The sequence below is a fragment of the Hemitrygon akajei genome, chromosome 16 (genome assembly GCF_048418815.1).
Source record: "Hemitrygon akajei chromosome 16, sHemAka1.3, whole genome shotgun sequence".
In the NCBI taxonomy this organism is placed as follows: domain Eukaryota; kingdom Metazoa; phylum Chordata; class Chondrichthyes; order Myliobatiformes; family Dasyatidae; genus Hemitrygon; species Hemitrygon akajei.
In genome coordinates this window covers 23,830,158-23,856,168 of record NC_133139.1, presented here as the reverse complement: position 1 = coordinate 23,856,168, position 26,011 = coordinate 23,830,158, and the positions used below count along the sequence as shown (strand labels likewise).

The following is a 26,011-nucleotide window of genomic DNA, read 5'->3' as shown; positions in this document are numbered from 1 at the left end:
TCTGAGTCAACATAGATTTACAAAGGGGAAATCATGCTTGACTAATCTTCTGGAATTTTTTGAGGATGTAACCATGAAAATGGACATGGGAGAGCCAGTGGATGTAGTGTACCTGGACTTTCAGAAAGCCTTTGATAAGGTCCCACATAGAAGATTAGTGAGCAAAATGAAAGCACATGGTATTGGGGGTAGGGTACTCACAATGATAGAAAATTGGTTGGCAGACAGGAAACAAAGAGTAGGGATTAACGGGTCCTTTTCAGAATGGCAGGCAGTGACTAGTGGGGTACCACAAGGCTCAGTGCTGGGACCGCAGCTATTTACAATATACATTAATGATTGAGATGAAGGGATTAAAAGTAACATTAGCAAATTTGCAGATGCCACAAAGCTGGATGGCAGTGTGAAATATGAGGAAGATGTTAGGAGAATGCAGGGTGACTTGGACAGGTTGGGTGAGTGGGCAGATGCAGTTTAATGTGGATAAATGTGAGGTTATCCACTTTGGTGGCGAGAACAGGAAGGCAGATGAATGAATGGTGTCAAGTTAGGAAAAGGGGAAGTACAAAGAGATCTAGGTGTCCTTGTTCATCAGTCACTGAAAGTAAGCATGCAGGTACAGCAGACAGTGAAGAAAGCTAATAGCATGTTGGTCTTCATAACAAGGGGAGTTTAGTATAGGTGGAAAGAGGTCCTTCTGCAGTTGTACAGGGCCCTGGTGAGACCACACCTGGAGTATTGTGTTCAGTTTTGGTCTCCAAATTTGAGGAAGGTCATTCTTGCTATTGAGGGAGTGCAGCGTAGGTTCACGAGGTTAATTCCCGGGATGGTGGGACTGTCATTTGTTGAAAGGTTGGAGCGACTGGGCTTGTATACATTGGAATTTAGAAGGATGAGAGGGGATCTAATTGAAACATATAAGATTATTAAGGGATTGGACATGCCAGAGGCAGGAAATATGTTCCCGATGTTGGGGGAGTCCAGAACCAGAGGCCACAGTTTAAGAATAAGGGATAGGCCATTTAGAACAGAGTTGAGGAAAAACTTTTTCACCCAGAGAGTTGTGGATCTATGGGATGCTCTGCCTCAGAAGGCAGTGGAGGCCAATTCTCTGGATGCTTTCAAGAAAGAGTTAGATAGAGCCCTTAAAGATAGTGGAGGCAAGGGATATGGGGAGAAGGCAGGAACGGGGTACTGAGTGTGGATGATCAGCCATGATCACTTTGAATGGTGGTGCTGGCTCAAAGGGCAGAATGGCCTACTCCTGCACCTATTGTCTATTGACTACTTAATACAACAATTAAACCACATAGCACAGGTACAATTTATTAAATTGTCTCCTGTGAGGACACTTGAACAAGATTAAAACCAAAGTCTTGGTGATGGCTGTTTTGTAGTTTGGTGCTAACATAACTCTCACTTAACAAATTCCATTGGAGCCTACTGATGGATTCTGCATTTTCCCAAGGTGTAGAGTCATTTGACAATTTGCATTTCTGCGGCACTGATGATTTGCTTTTGAGAGCACCTCTAAGCATTTTACAGACAATTAAGTACTTATCTGAAGTGTAATCACTGTTAAAAGATAGGAAGCAGGGTAAACAGTTTGTGCATAATGAGTTCCAGCAAGTAGTTAAACAATAATCTGATTTTAAAACTGCAACTAAATTCTGCCCAGCTCACTGAGGAGAACTTTTCTACCTTTGTGATATGGTGCTATTTGTGGTGCCAAGAGAGGGAAAAGCAGGATTTGTTTGTCTCATAAAAGATGCCTCTTCAGGACTGCTTTAGTCGTGCAATCAGTGGCAGCCTAGATTTCTGCAAACTACCACAGATGCTGCCTGGCCTGCTGAGTTCCTCCAGCATTTTGTGCGTGTTGCTTGGATTTCCAGCCTCTGCAGATTTTCTCTTCTTTGGGAAGGTCAGATTCGAGTTTATTATCGTAAGAGCAGTTGCAATGAAAAGCATACTTGCATCAGCATCATGGGCATGTGGCAATATGGCATCATCTAAGCAGCATTCCCAAGATGAACAAATATTAAACACAAAATATACACAATTTTCTTTACAAGAAAACACAATTCCTATTGTCTCAAAGGTAAATAATGGTCTAGGATACAAGAGGAACTTCCCAAATCTTGAAGATAATGCCATGAAATAGTTTCTGACCAAGCTCTTGAATTGGCACGTCATGCTAACAGCTTAGGCTCCTTAGGCTGCCACACAGCTAGAAGCAGTGAAGAACGGAAAAGCAGGCAATCTTACAAATCTGTCTATATTCCACATATGTCAAGACTTCAGGGAATGAGAACAACTCAGAAAAAGCTTTAAAACTCAACCTAAGCAATTTTAACCATTCAGGCTGAGCCCTTTTCTCACTACCAACATTGAGTAGGAGGTACAGAAGCTTTGTGTCCCACGCCACCAGGTTCTGAAACAGTTATCACCCTACAACCATCAGGCCCCTGAACCGGTATGAATAACTTTATTCAGCACTACTCTGAACTATGGAGATTCTATGACTTTCAGACTCACTTTCAAAGACTCTTTACATCCCAGTCTCAGAATTATTTTCATTTGCACAATTTGTTTTTTTGGTGCTGGTTCAAAGTTCAAAGAAACTTTATTAAGTAAGTAGATATATGTCTCATATACAACCCTGGGACTCATTTTCTTGCGGGTATACTCAATAAATATATGATAGAATAATAACCATTATAGAGTCAACGAAAGACCACATCAACTGGCCATTTGCTTAACCAGTGTGCAAAAGACAACAAACTGTGCAAATTCAAAAAGAAAGGAAGAATAATAATAAATAAATATTGAGAACATGAGATGAAGAGTCCTTGAAAGTGAATCCATAGGTTGTGGGAACATTTCAGTGATGGGGCAAGTACAGTTGAGTGAAGTTATCCCGACTGGTTCAAGAACCTAATAGTTGACCTGGTGCTATAAACTCTGAAGCTCCTGTACCTTCTCCTGACGGCAGCAGCAAGAAGAGAGCATGATGTGGGTGGCGGGTTCCCTGATGATTGATACTCCTTTCTTGTGACAATGCTCTATGTAGATGATCTCAGTGATGCAGAGGGCTTTACCTGTGATGGACTGGGCCATATACACTACTTTTTGTAGGATTTTCTTTTCAAGGGCATTGGTGTTTCCATACCAGGCTGTGATGCAGCCAGTCAACATACCACATCACACATTTATAGAAGTTTGTCAGAGTTTTAGATGTCATGCCAAATATTCACAAACTCCTGAGAAAGTAGAGGCAATGCCATGCTTCCTTCATATTTTGCATTTACGTGCTGGGTGCAGGACAGGCCTCCTCCCGAAATCAATAATCAGCTCTTTGGTCTTGCTGACAATGAGTAAGAGGTTGTTGTTGTTGTGGCACCACTCAGCCAGATTTTCAATCTCCCTCCTATATGCTGATTCATCACCTCCTTTGATCCAGTCTATGACAGTGGTGTCACCAGCAAACTTTAATATGGCACTGGAGCTGTGCTTAGCCACACAGTCATAAGCGTAAAGTAAGTAGAGCAGGGGGCTAAGCACGCAGCCTTGTGGTGCACCTGTGCTGATGGAGACTGTTGAGGAGATGGTTTTGCCAATCTGAACCGACTGGGGTCTGCAAGTGAGGAAATTGAGGATCCAGTTGCACAAGGAGGTATGGAGGCCAAGGTCTTGGAGCTTATTGATTAGTTTTGAGGGCATGATAGTATTGAATGCCGAGCTGTAGTTGATAAAGAGCATCCTGATGTATGCATCTTTGCTGTGCAGATGTTCCTGGGTTGAGAGAGGGGCCAATGGGATTGCATCCGCTGTGCGCCTTTTGCACTGGTTGGTAATTGTAGCAGATTCAAGTTGCTTCTCAGTCAAGAGTTGACATGTTTCATCACCAACCTTTCAAAGCACTTCATCACTGTGGACGTAAGTGATCCTGGACGATAGACTTTGAGGCAGGTTGTCACCTCCTTCTTAGGCACCAGTAGAAGTGAAGCCTGCTTGAAGCAGGTGGGTACCTCCACCTGCTGAATCAGAACGTTAAAGATCTCAGTGAACACTCCAGATTGTTGATCAGCAACTGGCTGGTGTGTCAGTGTTTGTTTCTGTATAGCTTTTCGTAAAATTCTATTGTATTTCTTCCATATAAATGTCTGGAGGAAAATGAATCTCAAGGTAGTATATGTAACATTCATGTCCTTTGATTATAAATTTAAACTTTGAAAATCTCTGGGTTATTTCAAGTACTATTGAAAGGAAACGTTTGTATCCATGCACAAAGCAAATAGTAAAAGGAGATGATAATGTGTCTTAATTTAGGAGAACAGCTCACATATGTGGGTGTTTCAGTAATTCTACAGAAAATAGGAAGTGAAATGCATATTGAGTGTGCCTGAACTTTTATTGGCATCCTGTTTGTAGAAGACACCCACTGATACAGCTTACCACTCTGGTGCACAGCAATTCATTTTTGGCTGAAGAATCCAAGTTATTCTGGAATGCCTAGCAGACTCTATTGTTGCAGTTATTAGCTTCATATACAAAATACGTAGCAGACATGTCCCTCCAATGACAAAGCAGTGTACTCTGGATCAGCAGTTATCGTGAATGTCAAATAGAATTTGCTGCAAGCTTATTTTATCCTTTTTTTTGCCAGATTCCAGTCCTTCCTGTGGACACTGAACATTGTAGAAAACTGCAATATTATCAATAGGCAATCAGGTATGACTCTTGGTGGCAACACCACTCTTTTAAGCCTGGCCTTGTCCTTACCCAATTTCTAGCAGCTTTGCCAAATAGGGATTGTACGTGATCTGCATCTAATTCTCTTACTTCACTAAATATACCTGCTCCCCACTGTTGTGCCCGCTTATACTGGCTGGTTGAGCAGTGGCTCAACAATAATCATGCACTCAACGTCAGCAAGACCAGAGAATCGACTGATCTTCGGGAAGGGGAAGGTGGGAGGATACACACCAGTCCTTATTTGTGGAAAGGGCAAGCAGCCTTATGCTCTGGGCATCAACATCCCTAAGGATCTTTCTTGGGCCAAGCACATCGATGCAGTTGCAAAGAGCCACCGCCTCATGAGGAGTTTGAAGAGATTTGATATGTCTGCAGGTTTTGGTAGATATTGGGTGGGGAGCAATTCTGACTGACTGCTTCACCACCTGGCTACGGAGGTACCAGTGTGTAGGACCAAGAGAAATTGCAGAGGGTTGTAGACTCAGCCAGTTACATCTTCCCCTCCACCATCAGATTTCTGAATGGTCCATGAACCCACAAACACTGCCTCATTATTCCTCTTTTCCACTATTTTTTTTTGTAACTTATAGTGTTTTTTTGTCTAGCACTGTACTGCTGCTACAAAACAACAAACTTTGTGACACACAGTATGTCAGTGATAATAAACCTCATTCTGATTCGAATTAAAGAAACTCAAAACAGATTGAGAATTAAATCTGGAACCTTGTTGGGTTTGTACAATTAAAAAGGTTTTGGGGGAAACAGAGGGAATAAAGGCCAAAAATCCTTCTGAAAATAAGATATTATCAAAAAAGCCCCTCTACAGTACCTACATCTTATAAAAGAAATCATCTGTTGCTACTTCACATTTAGTGTTCAATATGCAAACAGTTTAATTCCCTAGGATGTACGAACTGCACAAAGTGTGGGCACAGTTTTATGCCTGAAAGATAAAGATACAAGATTGAAAATAGCTGTCTCGAAAGCACGTTTTCATTTCTTTAGTTTCATGTTTTTCAGAGATGATACTTATTCTGAATAAGTATCACTGGAACAGAATATAAGCCAAATTTCACACACACACACACACGCACACACGCACGCGCTCTCTCTCTCTCTCTCTCTCTCTCTCTCTCTCTCTCTCTCCTCTCTCTCTCTCTCTCTCTCTCTCTCTCTCACTCTCTCTCTCTCTCTCTCTCTCTCTCTCTCTCCAGCTTGTTGTAGGTTATTCGATTGTATTGCTCGATTGCAGGACCCGTTGCTGGCATGTGTTACCTTTAAATCTTCCTTCTCTAGTTCATCAGCATACCCTTCCAGTCATTTTTCCTTTTAACTCCACCTCCAAGTCCCCTTCCTCCCAGATTATACTTGGATTACTTTTCAAGCACCATTAACACATTACTGTTTCTGAAACGGGGTGGGGGGAGGGAAAATATGCTACTTTAAAATAAATAATGGGTGATTAGGATCACCTGCAGCATTGGTCAAGAGGGTGATACACAAACATCACACGCAAAATGCTGGTGGAACACAGCAGGCCAGGCAGCATCTATAGGGAGAAACACTGTCGACGTTTCGGACCGAGACCCTTTGTCAGGACTAACTAAAAAGAAAGATAGTAAGAGATTTGAAAGTAGGAGGGGGAGTGGGAAATGCGAAATGATAGGATAAGACCGGAGGGGGTGGGGTGAAGCTGAGAGCTGGAAAGGTGATTGGCAGAAGGGATACAGAGCTGGAGAAGGGAAAGGATCATGGGGCGGGAGGCCTAGGGAGAAATAAAGGGGGAGGGGAGCACCAGAGGGAGATGGAGAACAGGCAGAGTGAAGGGCAGAGAGAGAACAAAAAGGGGAGGGGAGAAAATAAATAAATCAGGGATGGGGTAAGAAGGGGTGGAGGGGCATTAACGGAAGCTAGAGAAGTCAATGTTCATGCCATCAGGTTGGAGGCTACCCAGATGGTATATAAGGTGTTGTTCCTCCAACTTGAGTGTGGCTTCATCTTGACAGTAGAGGAGGCCATGGATAGACAAATCAGAATGGGACGTGGAATTAAAAAAACATGCACAAACATGCTGTGCACTCTCTTCCTCACTCACAGATGCTGTCTGACTTGATGAATTTTCTAATTTTCTGTTTTTGTTATAGTTTCAATATCATCATAAATTGCCTCTGTCACAACAAGTAACTATTACACTATTTAGAATATCATCTATATCAGATTCCGAGCTGTGATTAATTACAGGGTTAGAGCTGGGCTTGAATTTTTCGATTTTTAGTTTTAGTTTAATTTGGTACCTGTTTTCAACAAAATCAGATGCATTAATTTTTTTAAAGCATCACTCAAAAGAATGATCAAATTACGATTTTACCAACTTAACAACTTAGCATAGTACAGATCCTTCAACTCATAGTGTTGTGTCAACCTTTTACTCTTCTCTAAAATCAACCTAGCTCTTTGCTCTTAACGTCCTTTTCCCCCCCCTTTCATCTATGTAACTACCCGAGAGTTTCATTTTACACACTTAAGGCAGGGTTCAACTCTTGTGAACTGTTTGCACCCTGAACAATTTACAAGTTAATGAAAGTAGCAGATGGCCATTCAAATATATTAAGCTTTATCGTCTTCTGTGTGGTCACTAACTAACTTATTATTGCACCCACTGTAGTATGGGATCAGTAGTTCTTAATGTGCATTTAGAAAATAAGATGCAAAATTTTAAAAACAAAATGAATAGAGTATTTTCTGCCTTGATGACGTTATTGACGTTAAAGAGTTAAAGAGTTTTATTAGCTTAAAAACTATTAAAGTCCAGGTAGGCCTTTGGGGATTCGTATTTGTTTATGTCAATTGGTTAAAGCTGAAAGTTTCAAGCTGTGGTTGAAGGAAACAGTCGTGGTAACATTTAAATATGGATTATTTGGGGGCATACAAATTTTGGTGCATTTAAGTTTATTCCAAAGAGAAAAATTCTATGGGACCAATTAAATAGATATACAAAACCAATATAATGTTGAACTGTGTTCATATAATCCTTAAACACAAGGAATTCTGTAGATCGTCAACCCAAATTCTGTAGACACCAGAAATCCAGAGTAGCACACATCAAACACTGGAGCAAATCAGCGGGTCGGGCAGCATCTATAAATGGTCACTATTCCAGGCCAAGGCTTGTCATCAGCACTGGAAAGGAAGGGGAAAGAAGCTAGAATAAGAAGGTGGGTGGGGCGAGGGGGGAAGGAGTAGAAGCTGGAAGCCAGGTGAGGGGGAAGGTTGGTGAGGGAGGGGGTGAAGTGAGAACCTGGGAGGTGATAGGTAGAAAAGATAAAGGTAAAAGATAAAGATAAAAGATGAGGGAGAAGGAATCTGAGAAGAGAGTGGATCAGGGAAGTAGGTGAAAAGGAGGGGCACCAAAGGGAGGTGATATGCAGCTGAGGAGAAGAGAAAGGGTAAGAGTAGAGTAAGAATGGGTCATGATAAAAGAGAGAAGGGATAGTGGGGAATAAATTACCAGAAATTTGAGATTTTAATGTTCATGCCTCCAGGCTGCAGGCCACCCTGGTGGAATATGAATTGTTGCTCCTCCAATCTAAGAGTGGCCTCCTCATAGCCCTTCTTATCTAGAGAAAGTTAGACAGTAAAGGAGGATTTGGCAAACTTGGGAACTACTGGGGATCTACTTTGAAAATTTTGTAGATGTTTTAAGTGATACAGAGTATACTTTTATGTGTATGTGTGGTTAAAAACATGCAAGTTAGATGGTAGCAGGGGATTTCATGGCATCAGGGAATATTGCAAGGTGGAGGGAGACTACACAACTCATTATGACAGCATGAAGGTTTTGAAGCGTTGCCCAATTCACCTCACCTTTTCCCCATAAAACTGCAGCTGGATCTAATTCAAGGTTCAAAGTATGTTTATTATCAAAGTATGTATGCAGTATACAAACCTGAGATTCGTCTTCTCCCGGCAGCAACGAAACAAAGAGAATCATGGAACCTGTTCAAAAGAAAAGCATCAACCCCCTCGCAAAAAAAAAAACAAATTGCGCAGAAACATCAAATTCCACCTCCCACATGCAAAAAAAATCTGCAAACAGAATAAAACACCCCAAGCAAAAAAAAATGCACATACTTGATAATTAACAGAACAAACCAATAGATGTTTTTTCAACACAAAGTACACTGCAGATACTGTGGTCAAATCAACACGCACCTTTATCTTTTCTACCTATCACCTCCTAGGTTCTCACTTCACCCCCCCCCCCCCCACCAACCTTCCCCCTCACCTGGCTTCCAGCTTCTACTCCTTCCCCCCTCGCCCCACCCACCTTCTTATTCTAGCTTCTTTCCCCTTCCTTTCCAGTGCTGATGACAAGCCTTGGCCTGGAATAGTGACCATTTATAGATGCTGCCCGACCCGCTGATTTGCTCCAGCGTTTGATGTGTGCTACTCTGGATTTCTGGTGTCTACAGAATTTGGGTTGATGATCTACAGAATTCCTTGTGTTTAAGGATTATATGAACACAGTTCAACATTATATTGGTTTTGTATATCTATTTAATTGGCCCCATAGAATTTTTCTCTTTGGAATAAACGTTCATCAACAAGCTGGATGAACTCAGCAGGTCGGGCAGCATCCGTTGGAATGAGCGGTCAACGTGTCGGGCCGAAACCCTTCAGTCCTGACAAAGGGTTTTGGCCCGAAACATTGACTGCTCATTCCAACGGATGCTGTCCGACCTGCTGAGATGTTTTTTTCAGATTGGAGCCGCAGCTTCTCTGAAAGTTCCAATGATTCCCAGTGTTCTCAAATAATCTGTTGGCTAAATGGCAAGAGGGTTGCTGTCCAAACAGCAAAGGTTAAATTTTCTTCTCTTAAGTCGTGTACTGGTCAAAACAAATAAATTTGGTGAAGTCAGTGAATTACTTAACAAGGCAGACTTCGGAGGTGACAAGTTCAATAACAAGGAGCAGACTGTGCTGGAAATACTTGGCAGGTCAGGCAGCATTGATGGAAAGTGAAATAGTTAATGTTTTAGGACCAGGACCTGTTATCAGTTCTGACAAAGAGTCCGGGACCTGAAATACTAACTGTTTCTCTTTTCACAAATACTGCTCGATATGCTGAGTATTTCCAGTACTCTCTCTTTTATCTTTATACAAGTAAAATCACATATTATCATATGATCACAGGTGAGATCTATAAGTATAACAGATATCTGCTGAAGTGTATCAGGCTTTCTTTGCTGTGCAACAGTTCGACCATTTGTTTGTGTATTCTTTATTAAACATAGAGCAGAAACAGGCCATTTGGCCCACAGTGTTGTGCCGATCAGCTAAAAAGCAAATCAAAAACATCTAAATACTCATCCCTTCCACCTGCACAATGTCAGTATCCCTCCATCTTCCTACATCCGTGTGACTATCAAATGTCTCTTAAAAGCCTCTAATGTATTCGTCTCTACCACCATACCATTCAGTGCATTCCAGGCATCCATGGCACTCTGAGTGAAATACTTGCCCCTCACATCCCCCTTGAACCTACCCCGTCTCATCTGACTGGCCAGCTTTGTCTCTTTTACAAGCCAACAGCACAACAAGTTAAAGAGACTAAGACTTGGAAGAGAGCCACGAGCAAGTTTAAAGGTATTTCTCCACTCTAGGTCTGCACTGGTGTCATCATTCAAAGAAATCTAAGTTGAAGGATTGATGGGGGCGGGAAAGAGGCTCAATATGACTGACTGAAGATGAAAGTGGGAAAAGGCCAACATCCTCTGGCTGTGATAGAGCACACTGACGACAAAAAGATGGGAAAACTAGAGAAATAGATGAGTGGGAAAAATGAGTTAACCAAGCTACTTTTAACTGAACTTGCCAGGGGCTTATTTCTGTATCTATTACATTGTGGGAAAAAGATTGTTTAATCTCTGTTTTGCTTCAGGCTCATCAAGTTTGTACTCATGTCCCCGTGTTCTATGACCTCTACGTTGACTAACCTGAATCTTTTATCAGTTCAAAGGCATCCTTTAACAACTTAAAAGCCTGATCATGGACACACTATGAATGATCTTTTCCTATGGCAGCCCCACGGCAATGAAGAATATTAGTGTAAGTTTAAAGGCTAGCATTACTTTAAAATGAGCTTCAGTTTCAAAGCAGTAGTGCTACCTCATTACTTAGTAGTATAATACCTCACAAAGTAATGACCTGCTCATATCAGCCCCCTCCTGCCTCTCTGGTTCCAATGTTGACCTCAAGTTCATCTCAGAACTTAAGTGGAATCAGGTCATCATTAATCTCAAAGAACAGCCTAAGGAGGAGGAGCATGATAAGTTCAGTACCCCAACTTGTGTGCTCCAGACACCAATTTCTCCTTTACCTTCTAATCTTCTCCAGATCCACAACCCTTTGAAAACCCTGCCCTCTAATCCTGTGTCTGTGCATAGCCCGAAATTTCTTCACCCCATTGTTTACATCCATGCCTTTGACCACCAAAATCCGTAGTTCTGAAATCCCTGACCCCCTCTTCCACTGACAATCTTCAAAACCTACTCTACCTATTTGTCTAAGCTTTTCACCTGTCCTGGTATTTCTTTGCTTGATGACGCTTTCATGAAATATCTTACACCATTTTCTGTGTTGAGGTTGATACATCAATGCAACCTGTTGTCATGGGCCAAATACCTTTCAGCGTCTTCAATCCGAAAGAACTTCATAAGCAAAAAGGCTTCCACAAAGTGTTGTAGTTCAGATAATGACTGTACATTAGCCTATTTGGATTCAGGAAGTTCCCACAAAGAAAAAGGCAATGGCTAGATTTTACTTTGAAAGAAACAGTTGTTTTAAGAATATTAACAAAGATTTTTTTTTAATAAATACTATCTTACTAAATAGTTAGGCTGATCATGACAAACACTGAAGATGGAACATTGCAGCATAGTACAGGCCTCTGGGCCCAAGATGCTGTGCTGTCCTTTTAATCTACTTTAAGATCAACCTAACCTTCCCTCCCACATAACCTTCCATATTTCTTTTAACCATGTGCCTATCTAAGAGTATCTTAAATGTCTCTAATGTATCTGCCTATAGTTTACCACTGGCAGCACGTTCAATGCACCCACCAGTCTCTATATAAGAAACCTACTCCTGAAATCTGGTTCGGCCCGAAACGTCAACTTGTTTACTCATTTCCATAGATGCTGCCTGACCTGCTGAATTCCTCCAGCATTTCGTGTGTCTTGCCTCCGACATCCCTCTCCTACTTTCCTCCAATCACATTACAATCTTTCCCCTCATATTAGCCGCTTCCGCCCTGGGAAAACCTCTCTGGCCATCCACTCTGTTTACCCCTCTTATCATTTTATACACCTCTATCAAGTCACCTCTCATCCTCCTTCGCTCCACAGAGAAAAGCACTACAGGAAGGATGTGGATACTATGGAGAGAGTGTGGAGGAGGTTTACAAGAATGTTGCCTGGATTGGAGAGCGTACCTTATGAGAACAGGTTGAGTGAACTTGGCCTTTTCTCCTTGGAGCGACGGAGGATGAGAGGTGACCTGATAGAGGAGTATAAGATAATGAGAGGCATTGATTGTGTGGATAGCCAGAGGCCTTATCCCAGGGCTGAAATGGCTAATACGAGAGGGCACAGTATTAAGGTGCTTGGAAGCAGGTACACTGGGGTTGTCAGAGGTAAGTTTTTCACACAGAGAGTGCTGGGTGTATAGAATGCACTGCCAGTGAAGGTGGTAGAGGCGGATACAATAGGGTCTTTTAAGAGCCTCTTAGATAGGTACATGGAGCTTAGAAAAATAGAGGGCTACGCAGTAGGGAAATTCTAGGCAGTTTCTAGAGTTTCATGGTCAGCACAACATTGTGGGCTGAAGGGCCTGTAATGAGCTGTAGATTTCTGTGTTTCTATGTTACTAGTTGACTTAACCTATCCTCAAATGACATGCTGTCTAATCCAGGCAGCATCCTGGTGAATCTCCTCTGCACCCTCTCTAATCCAGGCAGCATCCTGGTGAATCTCCTCTGCACCCTCTCCAATCCTTCCCAATCCTTCACTTTATGAGGGGACCAAAGATGACATTGTACAACATTAACTTTCTGTTACACTTAAGCTTCATACCTATGTCTCCTTGAGACTTGAAACCATCAGCTGACTCCGTGGCAGTAAGCGTGCCCACAGAAACAGTAGGCCTCCAATTCCACTGTCATACTATTACAATTAACATCTACCATTTTGGACAAGATTAGGCAACGCGGTAGCATAGCAGTTAGCATGATGTTATTGCAGCTCAGGTCGTTTCGCAGTTTGGAGTTCATTCCGGTGTCATCCATAAGGTGTTTGTGCGTTCTCCCCGAGAGCATGTGGGTTTTCTCCGGGTGCCATGGTTTCCTCTCACTGTCCAAAGATGTAGTAGTTAGTAGGTTAATTGTAAATTGTCCTCTGATTAGGGTAGTGTTACATTAAATAGGTGGGTTGCTGAGCGATGCAGCTTGTTAGGCTGGAAGGGCCTATTCTGCACTGTATCTCCAAATAAATAAATAAGATTGGGGGAAACTAGCTAGGATTTTAAACACAAGAAATCCTGCAGATACTGGAAATCCAAAGCAACGTATGGAAAACACTGGAAGAACTCAGTAGGTCAAGCAGCATCTATGGAAATGCGAAGTTGATGGTTTGGATCAAGACCCTTCTTCAGGACGAAAGGAAGGGGGAAGATGCCAGAATAAAAATGTGGGGGGGGGGGAGGAGAAGAAGGATAGCTAGAAGGGGATGGGTGATGCCAGGTGGGAGGGAAAGGTAAAGTGCAGGAGAGGTAGGAATCTGATAGGAGAGCAGAGTGAACCATTGAGAAAGGGAAGGAAGGAGAGGTTATAGGCACATGAGAAGAGGTCAGAGGCCAGAGTGGGGAATAGAAGAAGAGGGGAGGGGGAGGAGAAATCGATGTTCATGCCATCAGGTTGGATGCTACCCAGATAGAATATAAGGTGTTCCACCCTGAGAGTGGCCTCATCATGGCACAAGAGGAGGCCATGGATTGACATGTTGGAATGGGAATTAAAATGTTTGGCCACCGGGAAGTTCCACGTTTGGTGGAAAGAGCAGAGATGCTTGATGAAGCAGACCCCCAATTTACAATGGGTCTCACCAATGGCCTGTCAGGTGCACCAGATACAATAGATGACCCCAACAGATTCATAGGTGAAGTGTTGCCTCACTAGGACTTCTACTTTTGATTCAGTTAGAAAGTATGATGATACAGAGTTCAAACTTTTACCCACACTGTTGAACACCTTGCTTAGTGGCTCTGGTAGGTCTCCGATGTAAAGAATAGGCATTTGGGTAGGGAGCTAGAAGGAAGAGCACAGAACAAGAGGAGAAACACAGACAGGTGTTGCTCATTTTTAGACATGCTGCCTCATCATAAATGCAAAGATTATTTGTTGTGTTTGAAAATGTTCCAAGCTCTGTGGCATTTTTATTAAAATACTAGATTGATGAGGGTGGTTTATAGAAACTGAGTAAATACTGCAAGGCAGGCTGCTGCTAATTTGTATCATTTCTCACAGAAAGACTGTGCCATTCATCTGAATAACTGACTCCTTGGCATCCTTTGGCTTCTATACGAGCAGGTTGCAAACTTCCACTACTGTTTCTGTGAAAGCTGCCCGACTGATTCCCCTTCAAAATGGCGTCACTATAATTTTAAGATTATGTTTTGGACTTCACCAGCAGAAACTGTTTCTATTTATCCACCCTGTCAAAAGCCTTAATCATTTTAAACTTCCAATTAGATCACCCTTCAAACTTCTAGATTCAAGAGAACGTGCCAAGTTTGTGCGGGATGACCTTAGAGTTTAACACTCCTGTGACATTCTACTGATTATATGCAATTCCCTTTTTATACTTTGGCATACTAAGTTAAACTGAGTGTGACCAAGATTTCCTAACGGAATGTAACTGCAAACACATCACAAATTGTGAACATTTCAACAGAATGGAAAAGGGTGTGAAACTCCATGTTCTTTTATCTCTTCAGTAGGATTTTGCATGTCGTTGGGACTTTGATGCACCCTCTAATGTGCAACTCAGCAACACAGAAAGAACATGAACTTATAGAGCATTTTCCAAGAGCTTGATATACTCCACAAATCATTATAACCAATTAAGTTTTTTTTCAATGGTAGGCACAGTTGGAGCTTAAAGTAACATCGCTGTCAGTTTGTATCCAACCAGCCATCATTGACAGAAATGTGACAACGAGCACATTTTTATAGTTATGTTGATTGAGTAATTAAATATTGGCTAGAAATCAGTAGAGAATCCCAATGCCCTTCTCCAAAAAAGCATCAGCCTATTATGGCAGATGGAGTGAGACTTTTCATCTGAAAGGTAGTAGTTCCTTGATTATGGTGTGTGTGGAGGATAAATGATTGAACCAGATTATCTGAACTGGCAATTGCCAGTTACTGACAGTATTGTTGGGAATGGGTGGCTTGGTGAAGTGGCTTGCTGACGGCTGAACTGGTCTCTTTCTGACTCACTCCTCAAAGACACAGCCAATTCCTAAATGTGCCATTGGAAGCTGGGAGCTCCTCACAAGTGGACCCACTAAGAATAACCCTGCACCACTGAGAGTTATTGAAGAAATTGTTTGGCCAAGTGGCAGGAAGCCTTTAGTTTAGCTGGTTGCTGGCCGTTTCCAGAGTCTATGCCTCAACTCTCGATTGGGCACGGAAGTGAGGAGCATGGGAATGAAGTGAATTTTGTAAATACTGCTTGCCTGTACAACACTTTGCTCAAGCTGCCTGCCAACTAGACAAATTCGGGCAAACAATTGTATGGACATGCAAGTTAGGAGATAGAAATTGATCCTAATAACACGTAAAATACTTCTTGACTCCTGCTTGCCTTCTTAGTCATATCCTTATCTGGATGAATGTGAGTATAACATTTCACCCCACCCCCCAAAAAAAGGGAGAAAATTGGGATGGTATTAATAGCGTAGCGGTTAGCACGATGCTTTACAGTACCAGCGACCCAGGTTCAATTCTTGCCACTGCCTGTAACGAGTTTGTTTGTTCTCCCCGTGACCATGTGGGTTTCCTCCTGCAGTTGAAAGACGTACCAGTTGGTAGGTTAATTGGTCATTGTTGATTGTCCCATGATTAGCTGGGGTTAAACTGGTGATTGCCGAGCGGAGTGGCTCAAAGGGCTGGAAGGGCCTATTCCACGTTGTACCTCGATAACTAAATGAATAACCAATTATCTGTGAGAGAAAGGAAGGGATCAAGAGCAGGTCTCATGGCCTTCCTCTTGATGAAGGGTAAGTGGTTTGGAATACAGTGGGGATCAGGGTCACCTCTGTTTCCCGAGCAGCAAACGCTGCAAGGCCGACATTAAAGCAGATTGTCCTGATGCCCATAAATAAATGGTCGTCAAGTGAGCAGCCGCAGTTCTGTGTGGACAGTGATACCCAGAGCTGTCTATTTATCAGAGTGTTTCACTTTTGCTGGGTTCGGGGAGACTGGGGAAGCATAACCCGAAAGCAAATGAAAGGAGAATATCTGGAATACGGTGGTTAAATGAAATTAATAGACTCGTGGTTGGATCATCAGAACGTTCTGGAGATTTCTAACCAGGGTGATATCCAGCAGTGCTGAGGCCATGAATCATTGCTCTTATGCTGGTAATGTGTCACAAACACCTGATGGAAATGCACCTGTACTCACAGAATATCGTGCATAACACAACATGCTTCTGGCTCTCAATAGCTCAATAAGTAGATTATTATCCGCTGGTGTTAAAATGGACCACGCAGCCCTGGGTCTGCAGTGAGTAGCCAATGGTGTAGAAACATAGAAACATAGAAAACCTACAGCACAACACAGGCCCTTCGACCCACAAAGTTGTGCCGAACATGTCCCTACCTCAGAAATTACTAGGCTTACCTACAGCCCTCTATTTTTCTAAGCTCCATGTACCTATCTAAAAGTCTGTTAAAAGACCCTATCGTATCCACCTCCACCACCGTTGCCAGCAGCCCATTCCATGCACTCATTACTCTCTGAGTAAAAAACTTACCCCTGACATCTCCACTGTGCCTACTGCCCAGCACCTTAAGCCTGTGTCCTCTTGTGGCAACCATTTCAGCCCTGGGAAAAAGCCTCTGACTATCCACACGATCAACGCCTCTCATTATCTTATACACCTCTTTCAGGTCATCTCTCATCCTCCGTCGCTCCAAGGAGAAAAGGCCAAGTTCACTCAACTTATTCTCATAAGGCATGCTCCCCAATCCAGGCAACATCCTTGTAAATCTCCTTTGCACCCTTTCTATGGCTTCCACATCCTTCCTGTAGTGAGGCGACCAGAACTGAGCACAGTACTCCAAGTGGGGTCTGACCAGGGTCCTATATAGCTGCAACATTACCTCTCGGCTCCTAAATTCAGTTCCACGATTGATGAAGGCCAATACACCATGTGCTTTCTTGAATGGAAGACGTATGGTGTAATGGAGTCCAGAATGGAAAGCCCGGGCTGTAATAGTGTCGTGCTAACCGCTACACTATCGTGGTGTCCTACAATGGTCCCTGAAGGGATACGGAGAGATAAAGGTCGATAAGGATACTGGAGGTAATTCCTCCCATTTTCCTGACAGAAAGGGTGTGGGGACATTGGAAAGTTTCCAGTACTGAGAATGGCCTGCACTTTGACTTTGTGTGCCGTGATTAGGTTAGGGATATTCGGGTTTGTCGAGGATTTCTAGCGCAGCGTGCCTCGACTCGGCACTGTATCGCTAAATAAATAAAATAATTGTGGTGCTGGTGGTGGGGGGTGGGGATATCAAGAGGGCTTCAGGGGGAAGAGTTAGCTCAACCAATTTCCCAGTCCAGGCCCCAGTGATCCTCCTGAAAAATGTTCATTTCTGGATGTCTAATCAGGATCAATATTGCCACCCCTCGAGGTCAAACAGAGCTGAATCATTTCCAGAAGAATAGCCACTCAAGTGATCTGCCATAGGATTAGCACAGGAGCAGAAGTGGACTAGGCCGGCCGGTGATGTGGTGGCATCCACACCGGACTTAGAGGTGAGTGGCCCCACGTTTGAATCCAGCCGGCTCTTTTATGCTGGGTTGAGCGTCGCGACAGCAACTCGTCCCCGTAAATAAGGAACGGTAAGGTTGCCGCCCGCTGCGCCATGAGGCGCGGAGAGGAACAGAAAAAGAAATTAAGAAGTGGACTACCTCATAAACGAGCTGCCAGTGCACACTGTTAGTGCCGTGCCCTAGAACCCCCGGATCCCGCATCTCCTCCTTATCTAAGTCAGAACCCCCGAAACCAGAGTGGAAAGCACTGGGCTGCATGAGGCAAACAGCTCCTGTGGGATTGTGCCTCAAATAAAGGGGCAACGCGTTCAGAGGAGAAATAGCAAAACAATCGTCGCAGGAACACAATTATCAGGTCACCCTGGTTTATTTACTTTACTGTTTGGAACTGTACCAAAGTCCAGTTGTTCCAATGGATTCAAAGCGGAGAAAAGACGGTCACACTTCGCCCTCTGTACATTACTTTCCAGGTAAAAGAACAACTTATTTCCTATGACTAAAAAGGGCAGCCAAAAATGACTTTTAAATAATCATACTACAACAGAACAGGTTTTCAGTTATTGATGTATGTGTACCTACACTGCTATTCTGACTCATCGCCAGTGAGATCTAAGCTATTTCAGCCTTCAGAACATAATAAAATAATTGACGTCAGGGAAGGCAGATTGACAATGGGTTGCAGCTGAAATTAGGAATGAGGTGAAAATATCATTTATACCATCAGCAGGCGATGTTATAAAAACAGCTCTTTCTAGGGCCCCAGGCCTGTAAAGCTTAAAAAAGGGATTGAGAGTGGCACAGTAGCATGGTGCTTAGCTTTACAGTATCTGCGACCAATGTTCCCTTTAAGGTGGGTGCGTATGCGTGTGCGCGCGCACACACATCTTTTGCTATTAACACACAAAGGCATTCAAACTGCACACAAAAGGTTGTCACCCTCTACCCCACTGGTATGTTAGGTACTTTTCATGATTGTATACAATCATATTTCCTTTCCTGGTTTCTGATGTGGACGGTGTTGACAATGTGGACTTTGCGATGATCTGTCTGCAGATTTTAGACCTGGCTCATTTACGAGGGGTGATTGATAAGCGGCCTAAGGTAGAAGGAGTCAATTTTAGAAAACCTAGCACATTTATTTTTCAACGTAGTCCCCTCCTACATGTACACACTTAGTCCAGCGGTCGACGGATCCTTTCTTTGTAGAAGTGGTCCACAGCAGGAGTGATTGATAAGTTTGTGGCCTAAGGTAGAAGGAGATGAGTTATACAGCTCTCGTTACATGCACATGCGGGTTAACTCTTCGAGTGATTATGCAGAAAGTTAGAAGTTAGTACCTCATTTCCTTCTACCGTAGGCCACAAACTTATCAATCACCCCTGCTGTGGACCACTTCTGGAGGTCCAAGATACATATGCTCCACGACCGCTGGACTAAGTGTGTAAATGTAGGAAAGGAACTATGTTGAAAAATAAATATGCTAGGTTTTCTAAAATTGTCTCCTTCTACCTTAGGCCATGAACTTATTAATCACCCCTCATATACTGTTTTTATTGAAGAAATTGTTGACTCACTATGTCAAATTCTAAAAACTCTGGCGAGAAAATCCTTCATTAGCCGCTACAGGCCTGCTATGTAAGTTTTGTGAGAGTGCAAATGAGCGAGAACAAAAACAATCAAATCCAGAGGAGATCAAAGTTCTTATTGACACTGTTTTGCTAGCTGTTAAACTGAATACCTCTAGATACGTAAAATTCAATGCGCACATGTTGTTGTCACTGGGCTAAAAATTGCTCAGCACAAGATTTTCCTACACACTGATCATTGCAAATTAAAGAGAACGTTGCCAGCGACCTGGGTTCATTTCCCACCGCTACCCATAAGGAGTTTGTACATTTCCCTGGTTTCCACCCACAGTCCAAAGATGTACCAGTTGGTAGGTTAATTGGCCATTGTAAATCATCCGGTTATTAGGCTAGGGTTAAATCAAGGGTTGCAGGTAGGCCTGGCTCGAAGGCCCAGAAAGGCCTATTCCACACTGTATCTTAATAAATAAATCTCACAGCATTCCAAGTTCTTTAAAGAAGTACGTGGGTACTGCCACTGGCTGAAAATAGCTGATATCGGATGTTTGGAATTGGTACTGTGGTGGAGAAGTAGCGGGATTACTCATGCAGTCATTGGAAAAGGTGGAGGGTAGAAATGGTGAAGGGAGAAGTTTGAAGCTTGAATCAGTTGAGCTATAATTTGAGGGTACGGCAGGGATGGGAAATGGTGATGGGAAGGCTTGACAAGCTGCCCGGTGACTTAAAGAGGATGCCAATATCAGAGCACATTGTGTAATGCAGATTCAGGATTTATTGTCGAGAAAAGTGCAGACTTTTTGACCACAATGGAACAAAATATTCTGGCATGAACTGTACTTTGTGTTTACCAAGGAACTCATGGGGGGGAGGTTTGACATCCTCTACTTTATTTGACATAGTACCTCAAATGCTATTCAGTGAATCAGAAAGTACACAGCTCTGCTCAAACAGAAGTATACAGGACAATCTACTACCATCCTAAGCCAAGCCAAAACTGACCGTGCAGAGCTGCCACATTGAAGCAGATAATATTCTGCACAAGGTTAATGCTCAGAAGCTTTGCCAAATCCCGACTTCCTCCAACTCATCTTCAACAGAAAATTCAAAGTCCGGAGATCTCTGAGCTGACTATTGACAGTGAAATGCTGTTTACCCCACAACCTGTTTCCTGCCTCTCCATCCTCCACCTATCCGTCCATGCCACATTTGCTAAATCTCACTGTGATCTGTGTGTCATCTATTTCTGAGCTCATTACAGTTCTGAAAACCTGGATACTAAAGAGAACTTCATATTTACATAGAATCTATCCAAATATGTCACAGCACTTTACAACCAATAAAGTTTTACTGATATAAAGTAGAAAGGGCTCCAGTCAATTGTCTTACAGTAAACTCTCCGAGACAATCATCTGACAATTATCAGAGACAATAAGATGCCGATCATCTGGTTATGTGATATTTATAATCCAGGACTTTGGGAAACGCTCTTCAAAGGATCTTAAGGAATAGCTTTATTTGTTACATGTACATCAAAACACCGAGGTTCACTGAAATGTGTCATTTGCGCCAATGAGCAGCACAGTCCGAGGATTGCGCTGGGGGAGACAGCCCACAAGCGTCACACCACCTCCAGCGTCAACATAGCAGGCACAGCATTGGAATGAGGTTCGCCTGAGAAAGCAAATCTAGTGCCTCGTTCAAGAAGTGGCACCTCCAACAGCGCAAGACTTCTTCCTTAATGCAGAAGCATTACTGCCTAGTTCGGTGTGTTTGTGCCTGAGGGGTGGCTCTGATCCCACGGGGATGTGTACTATGAAGTGTAGCTCCACAGTGGACACTACAAGCAGACGTTGGGTTACAGAATCCCTGGCGCACTTGTATTCTACCTATTTACCACCCCGGAGGGTTTTCCATCGAAGGGCCTCATGGTAGCGCAGCACTTAATGCCTCACTTCACAGCACCAATGATCTCTGATCGGGGTTCAATTCCCGCCACTGTAAGGAGTTTATACATTCTCCCCGTGATCACGCGGGTTTCCTCTGGGTGCTCCAGTTTCTTCCCATATTGCAGAGACGTGCTGGTTTGGGTTAGGGCTAATGAGTTGTGGGCATGCTGTGTGGCAACACTTGTAAGCTGACCCAGCCCAGTCCTTGCTGATTTGATTTGACACATTTCACTGTGATAAATGAACCAAATCTCTCTTTAGATGGACCAAGTAAAGAAACCCTGTTGAATTCCCCTTCAACTTATTCCTCAACTCATGACACTGTAACCATATTCCTATCATTATGTTGGCTGGGGACGGGTAAATTGGAGATACTTCTTTGGGCCTTTTCCATGCTGAACTTCAGGTCGTATTTTTTATAAAATATCAAACTATCAACAGACAACACACATAAATTGCTGGAGGAACTCAGCAAGCTAGGCGGTGTCTATGGAAAAGAGTACAGTCAACGTTTCAGGCCAAAACATCAACTGTACTCTTTTCCACAGATGCTGCCTGGCCTGCTGAGTTCCTCCAGCATTTTGTGTGTGTTGCTTGGATTTCCAGCATCTACAGATCTTCTCTTGTTTGTGATTGTAAATTATCAACAGAATTATGTTTTCCAGAGCATGGTAACTCAGTGCAAGCTGCTCCCTGAAGATCCATTCATTATTTCTCTCATAATCTTTCTATTGTTTTACCGTGTTCTACCTCAATGCGTTCACTGTGTACTTGATTCTGTATGAACAGTATTCAAGACAAGCCTTTCACTGCATCTCAGTACATGAGACATTAACAAACCAATTCCAATTCCAATATTCAGGAATTGTTTGGAGTCTGCCACATGCTCCATTGGTCAGGGCCCTCCTTAGGGAATGGGATAAGCAGATGGGTCTGACAACATGCCTACTGGATATTGGATGAACTGAGGAGCTACTGGCCAGGTTGAATTGCAAATTACGGGAGATGTCAGCTTCTTCAGGTGATCAATGATCTTCATGGAACCACTGAAGATGATCATTTAGAAGTTAAAACTATTTTTTAGAAAATTTCCTCCAACTTGAGGTTTAATACAGAGACAACCTGAATGCTTGGCCTATCTCTGTATTAAACCTTAAGGTGGTGGTGGTGAACTCAAATTCACAACTCTCCTCTCCGAAGCCTTAGAGCCACCTTGGCATCAGAGTGGGATGGTTGTTCAGTATCTGAGTGTTAAGTACAGGGTACATGGGTTCTACCTCTGGGCTCAGTTGTAATGTGTTATGCTAGCATTTCTATCTGCTTTGGTCTCCTTCGGTTTCCTGTGCTTTTCTTTCCTTTTGCCGATTGGCGTGTGGGCGATCTGTTATTTTTTGGATGGGGGAGGGTTTGGGGATTTGGGGTCTGATGTTCTTGTTGGTGTTTATCCGTGTGGGCGATCTGTTATTTTGTTTTGTGTGAGGGAGGGGTTTAGGGGTTTGTTGTTTCAGCTGCTGTTTTCCGGGTGGGCGATCTTTTAATTTTTGTGCAAGCGAGGGGTTGGGGATTTGGGATTGGTGAGTTTTGTTTCTTTGTTTTTGTGCGGGGAGAAAGCTGATGTATTTTCTTTCAATGACTTTCACGGTTTTTATGTATTTCGTGGCTATCCAGAGAAGGTGAATCTCAGAGTTGTATCCTGCGTGCATACTTAGATAATAAAATGAACCTTTGAACCTTTTGTTTAAGACCCTATCCAACTTTTTCCATCTCTGAGACTGCTATTCATAACTAGTGGCCAACTTTCTCACTGGTGAGACAGAGTACAGGATTTCCATAATGTGTATTGGTTATGTTATTGATGGACCAGGGAGCACTGTTACGCAGGCTGCGTTGATTATAACATGATTATGACCGGGAAAACCTGTTTTAATCTGTGCTTTGGAGGCAACTACAACCTGTTCTGCTATAATGAGGTTTTAATGAAGGTTTCTTAGGAATGTAACTCGCATATTATAGCAAAGCTCCTTCATTACAATTGAAGCATGAAGATCTATGCTGAGATTATAGTGCAGTTCTGGAGGAGGGCTGCATTGTCAGAGGTGCCATATTTCGGATTAGCCGACTTTTCTCTCAGGTACTAAAGATCAATGGATCTATCAAAAGGTATGGGGTTCTTAGGAAAATATATATTTTTTACAACTAGTCAAAATGTTGTTTATCCTTCAACTAACTGCTGTACAGGCAAGTTTGCTGCAGGCAAATTATTTCTTGGAAGCCCTTGGAAAAGCAAAAGAAAATGCTGATGTTGGAATTCTGAACTAAAAACAAAATAAGTGAAGATGGTCAGCAGGACTCTACCTAATTTGCTGAGTTTCTCCAGCATCCTGTGGTTTTATTTCCTGTGGTTCCTTTATTACAACAGCAACCAAACTTTAAAATGCATCATTGGTTGTGAAGCACTGTGTTGGGAAATGCAGATCTTTGTCACTTCCATCCTTTAATGCATAATGTGGTGTTCTAATTTATATGGGCATGTCCTAGAACGTGCAAGCATTTGGTAACTTTAATGGGCTAGTCACCCATTTAGCCCCTCAAGTCATATACTACTATCCACTTATATTCTTCCCCCATATCCCTTAATATCTCAGCCTAGCATTTTTTCTTAATTTCCTATTTTAGACAGCTTGCTTCCAATTTTTACTAATTTGTGCCCATGTGTTCCCAGGGTGAGAATCATGTTTATTGTCACTGACATTCGTTTGTTAGTTACGTGCTGTGGCATATGATGTGGGCGTTCATGGTCTTTCCATGACCACAATTCTTCTTGGCAAATTTTTCTACAGAAGTCCTTTGCCGTTACCTTCTTCTGGTCAGTGTCTTTACAAGATGGGTGACCCCAGCCATCATCAATACTCTTCAGAGATTGTCTGCTGGGGTCAGTGGTCACATAACCAGGACTTGTGATAGTCACCGACATTAGTCATGAAATTTGGTGCTTTGTGGCAGCAGTACCACGCAGGCAAAACAAATTACTATAAGTTACAATAAATAAACAGTGAAAAAGAGGAATTGTGAGATGTGTTCATGGGTTCATAGACCATTCAGAAATCTAATGGCAAAGGGGAAGAAGCTGTTCCTGAAAGGTTGAATGTGGGTCTCCAGGCAGTGCATCTCCTCCCTGATTGTAGTAGTGAGAAGGCATGTTCTAGATGATGAATATCCTTAATGATGGATGCTTCTTTCTTGAGGCATCATCTTTTGAAGATGTCCTTGACGATGGGAGGGCTGCGTCCATGATGGAACTGGCTGAGTTTACTTGACTCTGAACTTTGCTCCAAAAGATTGGTCTTCAATGGCCACTATTACACCTGACAGTGTTCTTTACTGTCGCCCCCATCTGTTCCTTTCAAAATTTTGTCCCTAACATCATGAATATACAAGGTAATCAACATGGCGCATTTAGCTAATGACTGATCAGTCATTTCACAATGCCGCAGGTTTTTTTTTGACAAACACCAAGCATCCAGTCTTGGCTGCAGTCCTCCAAACCAATAGGTTCCTTGCATGAAGAAGCACAAATGCAGTTGGTAGGGTAGACAGAGTACTCCCGTGTTCTTCATGCTTCCATGTAAGGCAAGTTATTAAATAAACCTTAAGATCTATTAGGCAACCCATCACTGGGCAATTGATATACTTAGTGTGCAGACAGTAATTCATAGGTCAGCACTGACCTGGAACTCAATCTCTGAAATACATTGTGTCTTCCAGTGTGACTAATTGTAGCTTAAACAGGATCCACCTGTAGCTCAGTGCTGGCACTGGGTTGGGTTAATGCCACTATAATTAATGATGGAGTCTGGCCAACATTCTCTTTCACTTGTATTCCCAATTCTAACTGCCAAGTTGCTCTGCTCTGCTGCAATGCATCATGTACTTCACCATTAATAGATCGTCATATCGCCACACCCCTCCCTTCCACCACCACAAATCCCATTCTACATCTCCGACAGTATACTTTATTATTTAACTGTGGGAGCAGGCTGTTCATCTCAGCATGTCTTTGTCCATATTTATGTTTTTTCACCCTTCTTCATTTTACACCACAATCATACCCCTTCTATTCCTATTTCTGTTCTTTGTGCATTTAGCACCCCACTGAATATATTCATAGAAATCACTGCAATAGCTCCTACTGGGAGCAACCTTCACCTTCCCACTACTATTTTGGTGAAGACATTCCTTGTGAATAGATTTAGTGCTTATTTTATATGTTGGTCTGCACAATGTTATCACTTATCTATAACAAGTGTAACTCCTTTATTCAAAAAGAGCTGGGGATAGAAAGCAGGAAACAAGGCCAGTTAGCCTATCATCTGTTGTAGGGAAATGGGACTTGGAATATTCAAGGTAATCAGTCAACATGAAAGGGATATCATGTTTGCCCAATTTACTGGAGTTCTTTGGAGAAGTACCCAGCTGTGGATCAAGGGGTCTAGTGGTTCATCTTAGTGTAACTTCACTTCGCATTTCCATCTAACCATAATAAACCTTCAGTTCCAGTGCTTATGAATTGTCTATCTAATATTTTAAAAATATCGAAAACTCTA

General features: G+C 42.6%; 1 protein-coding gene and 1 long non-coding RNA gene across 3 annotated transcripts in view; one reads left to right on the top strand and one right to left on the bottom strand.

Moving 5' to 3' along the window:
- Nucleotides 1–26,011, bottom strand: part of LOC140739829 (semaphorin-4E-like) — a 146,182-nt gene that overhangs the window by 111,457 nt on the left and 8,714 nt on the right. The window lies entirely within an intron of this gene.
- Nucleotides 18,269–26,011, top strand: part of LOC140739830 (uncharacterized) — an 83,938-nt gene continuing 76,195 nt past the window's right edge. The window contains exon 1 of one of the 2 annotated variants that reach the window (XR_012101761.1): nt 18,269–18,345. This is a non-coding gene — a long non-coding RNA (uncharacterized lncRNA). The remainder of the gene's footprint in view (nt 18,346–26,011) is intronic. The other variant, XR_012101762.1, reaches the window with a different exon arrangement.